This window comes from Choristoneura fumiferana, chromosome 22 (genome assembly GCF_025370935.1).
Source record: "Choristoneura fumiferana chromosome 22, NRCan_CFum_1, whole genome shotgun sequence".
In the NCBI taxonomy this organism is placed as follows: domain Eukaryota; kingdom Metazoa; phylum Arthropoda; class Insecta; order Lepidoptera; family Tortricidae; genus Choristoneura; species Choristoneura fumiferana.
In genome coordinates this window covers 6179648-6188490 of record NC_133493.1, presented here as the reverse complement: position 1 = coordinate 6188490, position 8843 = coordinate 6179648, and positions in this window count along the sequence as shown.

The window sequence follows — 8843 nt, the reverse complement described above, 5'->3', positions numbered from 1 at the left end:
TAGATGAATGATTGGTCGCTCGACGAGCGCGCGAGACCAATCATTCATTTAAGTTTCAAGTAAATGCGATCACTTAAAATAAGTCATAATAAATGTTTCAATATTTGATACAAAGGAACTGAAGCCTGTAAAAACATTTAAAATAAAAATAAATAAATAAATATCACGGGACAATTCACACCAATTGACCTAGTCCCAGTTCATGTGCGAAGTTACATTTGAAATTTACCACGAGCTTTGCGGTGAAGGAAAACATCGTAAGGAAACCTGCACAAACCTGCGAAGCAATTCAATGGTGCGTGTGAAGTTCCCAATCCGCACTGGGCCCGCGTGGGAACTATGGCCCAAGCCCTCTTGTTCTGAGAGGAGGCCTCTGCCCAGCAGTAGGACGTATATAGGCTGGGATGGATGGATGGATGGACCTAGTCCCAAAGTAAGCTTAGCAAAGCTTGTAAAATAATAACTTCATATTTACTTACTTCCACGGCCGAAACTAAAATATTGTAATTTATAGCCAATACAATATTGAAAATAACTGCCTTTCCTGTTTTGCCTCTGGATTTGTAGCATTAATTAATTTTGTCGTTAATTCAACACCAATTTGGCTGTAGTTTTGATTTGTTGATTCATCAGGCAATTCAGTAATGGATGATGAAACATCATTGTTAATTGATAAATATTATCAGCTAAATTTACTTAGAGTAGGTACAATTAATTACTTAACTGATGTAACTATTATTGCTATCTACGTCATTATCATAACTAAATTAAATAGATAATACCAAAACCGACATAGAGTCGCGGGCAAAATTTAACTAGTTTAATATGATTGGTTTTTTGGAGTCTTTTTGTATTTTTTATTTCAACTCCAAATTTGTTACTTTTACGGGTATCCCGTGAAACCACATCGAAAATACAAACTGAGACATGGATGCACAGAAAAACCAGAAAAAGAGACTAGCGCTGGGAATCGAACCCAGGTCCTCAGCAATCCGTGCTGCGTGCTATACCACCGCTGGACAGGAATCTAGACACGAATTTTTCCTATGCATACATATCTCAGGTTGCTTATTTCTACTACGCTACTTATGCAGCAGCACTAGCGACATCTATAACATAGATGCGCGAACACACATACATGTGTGAACATAGATGTGTAGCGTAGTAGAAATAAGTAACCTGAGATAATAATATGTATGCATAAGAAAAATGACGCTTAATAAATGCTTTCAACGAAAATTGGTTTCAACATGATCGGATATACCGTTTTTGAGTTATTGCCGAAAAACTGCGCTTCTCAACAAAAGGACGTAAGTGCCGTGAAGATACGCTCTTTTTCTGGTAATAGATTTTAAGACTGTAGCAATTGTTTTAATTGTGTTATAACGCACATAATATTACTTGTTTTTTTTTCGTACTAGCTACGGAACCCTATCTTGGGCGTGTCCGACACGCTCTTGGCCGGTTTTTATTACATAAAACTGACCGTGATTGATCTCTTTCTCACCTGATGCTAAGTGCAGATGAGGCCAAAGATGTATCTCACTGGTACAGTAACAGCCCATTCACTCTATCCTTGAAGAGTCATAGATGGTATTGTAAATTATTTTAGTGACATTGAGCTATTTACGTCCACACTATTTCCGTAAGACAAATTTAAAAAGTTTTTTTTCCCAAAGATCAACTCAGACTTGAACAGTTTTTGTTAATTATTGATTTGCAATAAGTCACTTTTTCATTCCGAGTTTGAAATACCTACTTGTAAAAAAGTAAATGACATCAAAATTATCTGTGTTCTTATTTTAATTTAATTTTTATTATTTGTTATTGTAGCGGCAATAGAAATTACATATAAATTTCACCAGAGAGACAAACGGACGGATGGTTCGCGTAGCGCCAGTAATAAGGTTCCCTGTCACCCTTCGAGTACTGATCCCTAAAAATGAAATTTTCAATGAAAACATTTCTTCATCTGTAGTTTCAGTACCAATATTTTAATTGATAACTTATTCACAAAACTTATAAAGCATTTATCTGATCGCAATTCGTACCGGGAGCTATCTTGAAGCGAATTTCCACTCTTCTCAGTTTCAAAGCAAACAGTTTTCCACAAAAGTTAAGTTTCTAGGAAATTTAAAAATAAAATCAGTTTTCAGTAAGAAGGATTTAGAGTCCGCGAATTTCCGTGAAGCATCCTGAATTCAGTGGATTCAAAGACAACTTAAAATCGCCAGGGAAAGTTTACTACCGTATAGTGATGGGAAGCGTTTCATATACAAATACAAATATTCTTTATAGCAAACCACAAATCAGTAAAAAAAAAAATAGAATAGAATAGAATAGAATAGAAGACATTTATTCACATTCACAAAGACACACAAATACAACAAAACTAAAAAACAACAACAGCAAACACAAATAAAACAAAACTAAAAAACTACAATTAACAGCAAACACAAACAAAGCAAAAAAAATAAGATTTTGTGTGTCCCCGCAAAAGTGAAACGGCCGCTGACTCAGCATTATGCTGAGGCGTTAGACGCCTGCAGCGCTGATATTCTGTCAGAACCGTCAAATACTTACACTGACACAAATAGTAGTGTATTTCTATGATAGGATTACTTTATAGATTTGTGTATTATATTATTTAAAGCATTGTATTGTAGCTTCCACTAGCTATTTTAATTTTTAAACTCACTTTTTGTCTGTCCCTGACTGAATGCTCCTCTTATCCACTCAAAGGTTGACTGGTACAGATTCTTTAAAGGGATAAGTTCGCTTTTGTACATATATCTCAATGTTGGTCAATTGTGTTTGTTTACTTATTTTATACAATAAAGAGATTAAATACAAACATACAAATTCAGTTAGACAATATGATATAGATATAGTTTAATAAATAATATAAGATAAAACGCAAACATAGAAATACATACTACAACGAGTAACAAAAAAATACAGAAAATAAACACCTACTTAAGAACTAAACACACAAATTAACAAAACATAAGTAACAACCTGAAAAACATCAAATTTAATTATCATCGTTAGCAAGGAGCCAAACATTTTATTTACTGCCATTTTTACCGGATATCTACTCATAAAATAGTAACTTAACTGACTAATTCACTGACAGACAATACATAGCCCAAACCACCCGGAGCCAGAAAATTGAAATTCGGCAGACATTTAGCACATTTTTTGACAAACATATTCACTAAAGGCAGCATGATCAGATTAACATACCTATTAAGACCGCACATTTTTGACGGACATATTCACTAACTCAGCACTAACGCACTTAGCACATTTTTTGGGAAGATCGACTTACACTTGACTAGAACTTATAATTACTTGTCCATAACAGTCTCATCCACATCAGTGTGTCCATAACAGTCTCATACACATCCGCATCACAAAAATGTGATATGCAAATATCACACTTTTACAAAGTTGTTAGTAGATTTAATCATCCGCGTTTATATCACCAGTACCTACTCACAAAATATCGATAGTACTACCCCATCACTAAGATCAACTGCAAAAAAAAAGATAACGGTGAACAGTGTCTGGGACATCTTAATGGAATTCCTTCTTACAACGTCATGTTGAGTGTTTATTTTATGGGTTGAGCAATAGTTGAGCATTGCTGTCATGCTCTATACTGTGTTAAGAATTGAGAATTCTAAGAAAACTAATGGATCTAGATGCCTGTGTATAGCTAAGCTTTTTTGTATCTTTTACTTTTACTAGCAGGAATGCTGAACAAAATTAGATTATGAAAATCATGATCGCTGACTGTTCGCTCAGGATCAGATGACAGTTGGCATATTTTACTTCTTTTCTAAGGTTCGACGATTTAACGATTGCTTTTTCCATAAAACAATACTATAATAATGCCTACAAAACAATATATGAAAGCAAATTAGAAACAAAAGGCTACACCAATATAAAAAGAGCCTAAGAGAAGTCAAGAATCAATTTAATTTAAAGCGAGGCAAGTTTCAAGAGCCTGAGATAAACCAGAACAAACTCATCTAAGGTTTGAAGAGTCTTCCAAATTGTTAATCAAATGCATGGGTAATAAATTTAGCTGGTCTTTGAAGTATTTAAAAGCAGTTTAATGAAGGACATTGAAAACTTTGCAAAAAAATAAATAAATAATGTAGACACTAGTGTTCACCCGCGGTTTCGCACGCGTAAATCATTACATACATATAACATACATTATTTAAGTAAACTATTATATTATACTAAAGAAAAGATAGTTACATTTGAAATTTACCACGAGCTTTGCGGTGAAGGAAAACATCGTGAGGAAACCTGCACAAACCTGCGAAGCAATTCAATGGTGCGTGTGAAGTTCCCAATCCGCACTGGGCCCGCGTGGGAACTATGGTCCAAGCCCTCTTGTTCTGAGAGGAGGCCTGTGCCCAGCAGTGGGACATATATAGGCTGGGATGAAAGAAAAGATATAAAATACAATTGACAAACTTTGAGATGCATAAATGAACTAGTTAAATCAATTTCTTTGCTCATCCGCGTCTTATGATACTCGTAGGTACGTTTACGCAAGTAATTTGAGTTTATAAGTTCCTCTGCCTCCACCACCACTCTCCACTGACGCGTTTCGAACTCAACCTGAGGTTTTCTTCAGGACAACGCAACCTTTTACCATACTACCAGATAGATACATAGATGTTAGAGATAGGTACATGTACTACACTACTTGAAAACAAAACCGTCACTATACGAAATATGTCAGTTCGCAAAATTAAAGTATGCGTTAGTATGTTATAGTGTCATTTTTGAGAGGTGACAAATTTTGTTTAGTGATGGTTTTGTTCTCAAGTAGCCTGTAGGTACAAAGGCGGACTTATTTATATCGATAATGTCTAAATTTAAGCTCAGCCCTATAAGCTGTAATGAATTTCTAAGTGGCACATACTAAAGAAGATACTTTTAAATGAATAAAATACCGTCACAGACCTAAAGCGTTCCGTAAAGAAGGTAAAACAAAAATTGCATATTCATGAAAGGTCTAACAGCGTCTCATTTGCAAAATTAATCCTAAAGCCTAAGAATTCCTTATTGTTCTCGCAGATTTGTCTCAATGCCGCTTACCGGGGCTTTATTAAATTGAATATAGCGAGTTTCAAACTAATATAATAAAATTAATTTGAGTTAATTGTTGGATAAAGTAACAAAATATACTGGGGGTTTGGATGAAAAGGATTATGCAAGTTTGTTGCTTAGAAACGGTCTATTTTTTATTGTAGTGTAAAGGATTAGTTTGGTTAGTTACAATTTAAAACCTTGACTTAAAATAGTACATCGGAGTCTCGGGCAACAGGCTAAGTTGTCGACAATATTGTTAACAAGCGTGGCTTCACGCCTATTATGCATTTTATTACATTAGTGTTCAAAACCAAAACTTCTTGCACAACGTTTAGTCAGAGCGCGAAGTTGTATTGTATTGTGTGTTCAAGAGAAGTTAGAGGACCGAAACTTCCAAGCAATTTGGCTGTAAAGCGTGTCACACACTACGCAGATACGATAATATTTTATCTGCGTATAATAACTTAATGATCTGAAACTATCACATACTACGCAGATACGATAATATACGAGACGATACATTCAGTCAAAATCCTTCAAACAGGATTGTTTTTGGTGCGGATTGTTTATACAGATGTTTTCGTGTTTATCGTTTCTCTCATCTACTTTACTCGCGTGCAGATCTACATCAATCTGTATCTATGCAGATAAAATACTATACCATATTTATATACGCAGATAATATCTTTGCCATCTTTCGATATATGTCGGTGCCCACAGATACTACACGATAAAATATAAGTTATCTGCACTGTGTGTGTTAGCTCATTGAATTGTATAAGGAGCGATATTAAAAGATATGCGTTCAGATATAGATATCTTATCGTATCTGCTTAGTGTGTGACACGCTTAAGTCGCGAATCTACGACGTAGAGTGTTCGTGATGCTGCAGCTGTACGCTCATACCCTTGTCCAGGTGTAGTGTACAAGTGATGAGAGCCTTGTACCAGTCAAATAGTACAATAAAAAACCGGCCAAGTGGGAGTCGGACTCGCGCTCGAAGGGTTCCGTACCATTATCTATACAACATTAGACATTAGCAAAAAAGGCAAAAAAAACAAGTTTGGTGTATGGGAGCCCCCCTTAAATATTGATTTAATATTAATTTAATTATTTATTTTTAAACTGATTATATACAATCAAATATTCTGTAAATATTTCAAGCGTCTGCCTGTCGCCGTTATTAATATTGAGCAAAAAACGTTAAAACAATCACGTTTGTTGTATGGGAGTCCCCCCTTAAATATTTATTTTATTTTGTTTTAGTATTTGTTGTTATAGCGGCCACAGTAATACATAATCCGTGAAAATTTCAAGTGCCTGGCTATTACGGCTCAAGAGATAGAGCCCTGTGACAGACGGACGGACAGACGGACAGAGCGGAGTCTCACTAATAGGGTTCCGTTGGCACCCTTTGAGTACGGAACCCTAAAAATAAACGGGAAACGGGAATAGCTGGTTCTGATTTATTTTGGGGTTAAGTCTGTTTGGACCCTGATCTGTTTGGACCCTGACCTGTGTTGGAATTTCACCGGCTACAAAAAACACGGCTACATTTCTCCAACTCCCTGGAGCTTACTACGGGGAGGAGAGGGTGGGAGGGGTTTAATAAAATCCGGAGGTAAATCCGGAAGAGGAGCATGCATTCTCCCGTTAGGCACAGCACAGGTGTATTTTACATACCTATAAGTGATAACAGCCTTGTTTCTAAAGCGGAAATTACACTGTTGTTCGCCGCATGCTGCATGCGGCGACCGCAAAAGTGTAAAGAACACTGTAGTCGGCCGCATTCGGCGATCGACAGCTGCCACCGCCTTAATATGGCCGCCGCAGTAGACGGACAGACTAATGTAAAGGCGACGGTCGTTCGCCGAAGTAGTTTGAAACAAGTTCGGTGATTCCGCTTAAGCACTATTATACCAGTCAAATAGTACACTAGATATCTCTCAAATCGCAAAATAAGGCCGCTTGCATACGACCGTTTTTTTTTACAGAACTGGCAGTATTGTATGACTGATAATAGTGATAATGAAAATGCACCGGATACTTGTTCGGTGACCGAACTTTGCCGAATGCATCACCGTCTTTATTTACCTAATTCTTTTACTTATTTTTCTTTTCTGCCAATGAGTCTGTTTTGCCTGACACTGAACGTCCTACAGCTGATATAATGATGATGATAATGAGGAATTTTAAGCCTATTTGTATTTTTAACCCCCGACGCAAAAAGAGGGGTGTTATAAGTTTGACCGCTATGTGTGTCTTTGTGTCTGCATATCTGTGTCTGTCTGTGGCACCGTAGCTCTTAAACGGGTGGACCGATTTGAATGCGGCTTTTTTATTTGAAATAAGGTTTTTAAACGATGGTTCTTAGATATGTTTCATCAAAATCGGTTTAGCCGTTTTTGAGACATTGAACATTGAAGTGACAAAGTGTGGGATTTTGCAACTTTTTGTTGGTTAGGTTATTATATTCAAACATATCAGTTATTTTAATAATTTTAGTATCGTTTTATCTGAGATAGGCAGTCACCTTGTAACTTGAACGCTTTGTAATCTCGTCGCTACCAGTATTGGGTGAGTTAATATTTGCTAAAGCTTTCTCCGAAGCCTGCTTACCAACGTTCGCTGAAAATTTACTATATCTTTGAATTTAACTAATTGAATTGATTAACTATTGAATTATTGGACTAAAAACGACTTCTTGTTTGCCGAGGTAAGTTATACAAATAATAGTTAATTTTTGTTTAGCAGAAAACGAGCTAGTGGGTTTTATAATGGTAAAAGATAATCGCCGACACTAAACGCATCCAGCTGTTAAACCCACTTCGCCACATCCCGTTAACGCACATTTCTACAAATTTATGACAAGAGCACTGAGTAAAAGTAATGAAAACGCATATATACGTTAGTCGCTACGTGACATGTGTTAATGCCTGAGGTAACGCAACGGAGAACTTGGAGCCCTATGCAGACGGCCTACTTTTCAGGCGTAAATGACGCCTGTACCACTGCCATGTGTTAACAGTGACCATACTCTATAGCGACGGCGTAAATTATTTGTAGAGGCGCTGTACAATTCTCCATACAAATAATTTACGCCGTCCCTATCGAGTACGGTCACTGTAAACTCATGGTAGTTATTAGAACCTTTCCTGGGCAGTCAGAGACATGCGCGACCCAGAAAGACTTTATATATCCTACTATTATTATAAATGCGAAGGTTTGTGAGTATGTATGTGTGTATGTTTGTTACTTTCACACTAAAACGGCTGGACAGATTTAGATGAAATTTAGCACAGTTTTTTTTTAGGACAACAAAGTGAAGACCACGATAGAATTTTGGAGAATTCCCATGAAATTTAAGTAAAATCCTAACATTTTCGTTCCACTGCTGGATGTAATGATTTACGCGTGCAAGGCCGCGGGTAAACACTTATTAAAATATAAGAATAAGCGAAATAAAAAAGTACAGCATAAATAAGGCTGAAATTGAATTTTTGCACAAGGCTGCCGTTATCATGTAGGCGAGCACTTTGGACGGCGATTTTATAATTCAACCCTTTCAATAAGGAAAACAAAAGGATAAAAATGTTACATTACAGATTTTAATTTGTAGGTTTTGGCTATGACGTTCAATTAAATCGACTCTTACTCCTAATAGGCTAAAACTAAAAATCAAATGTTATAAAGGAAATTGAAACCGATGATGCTACACATGTGAA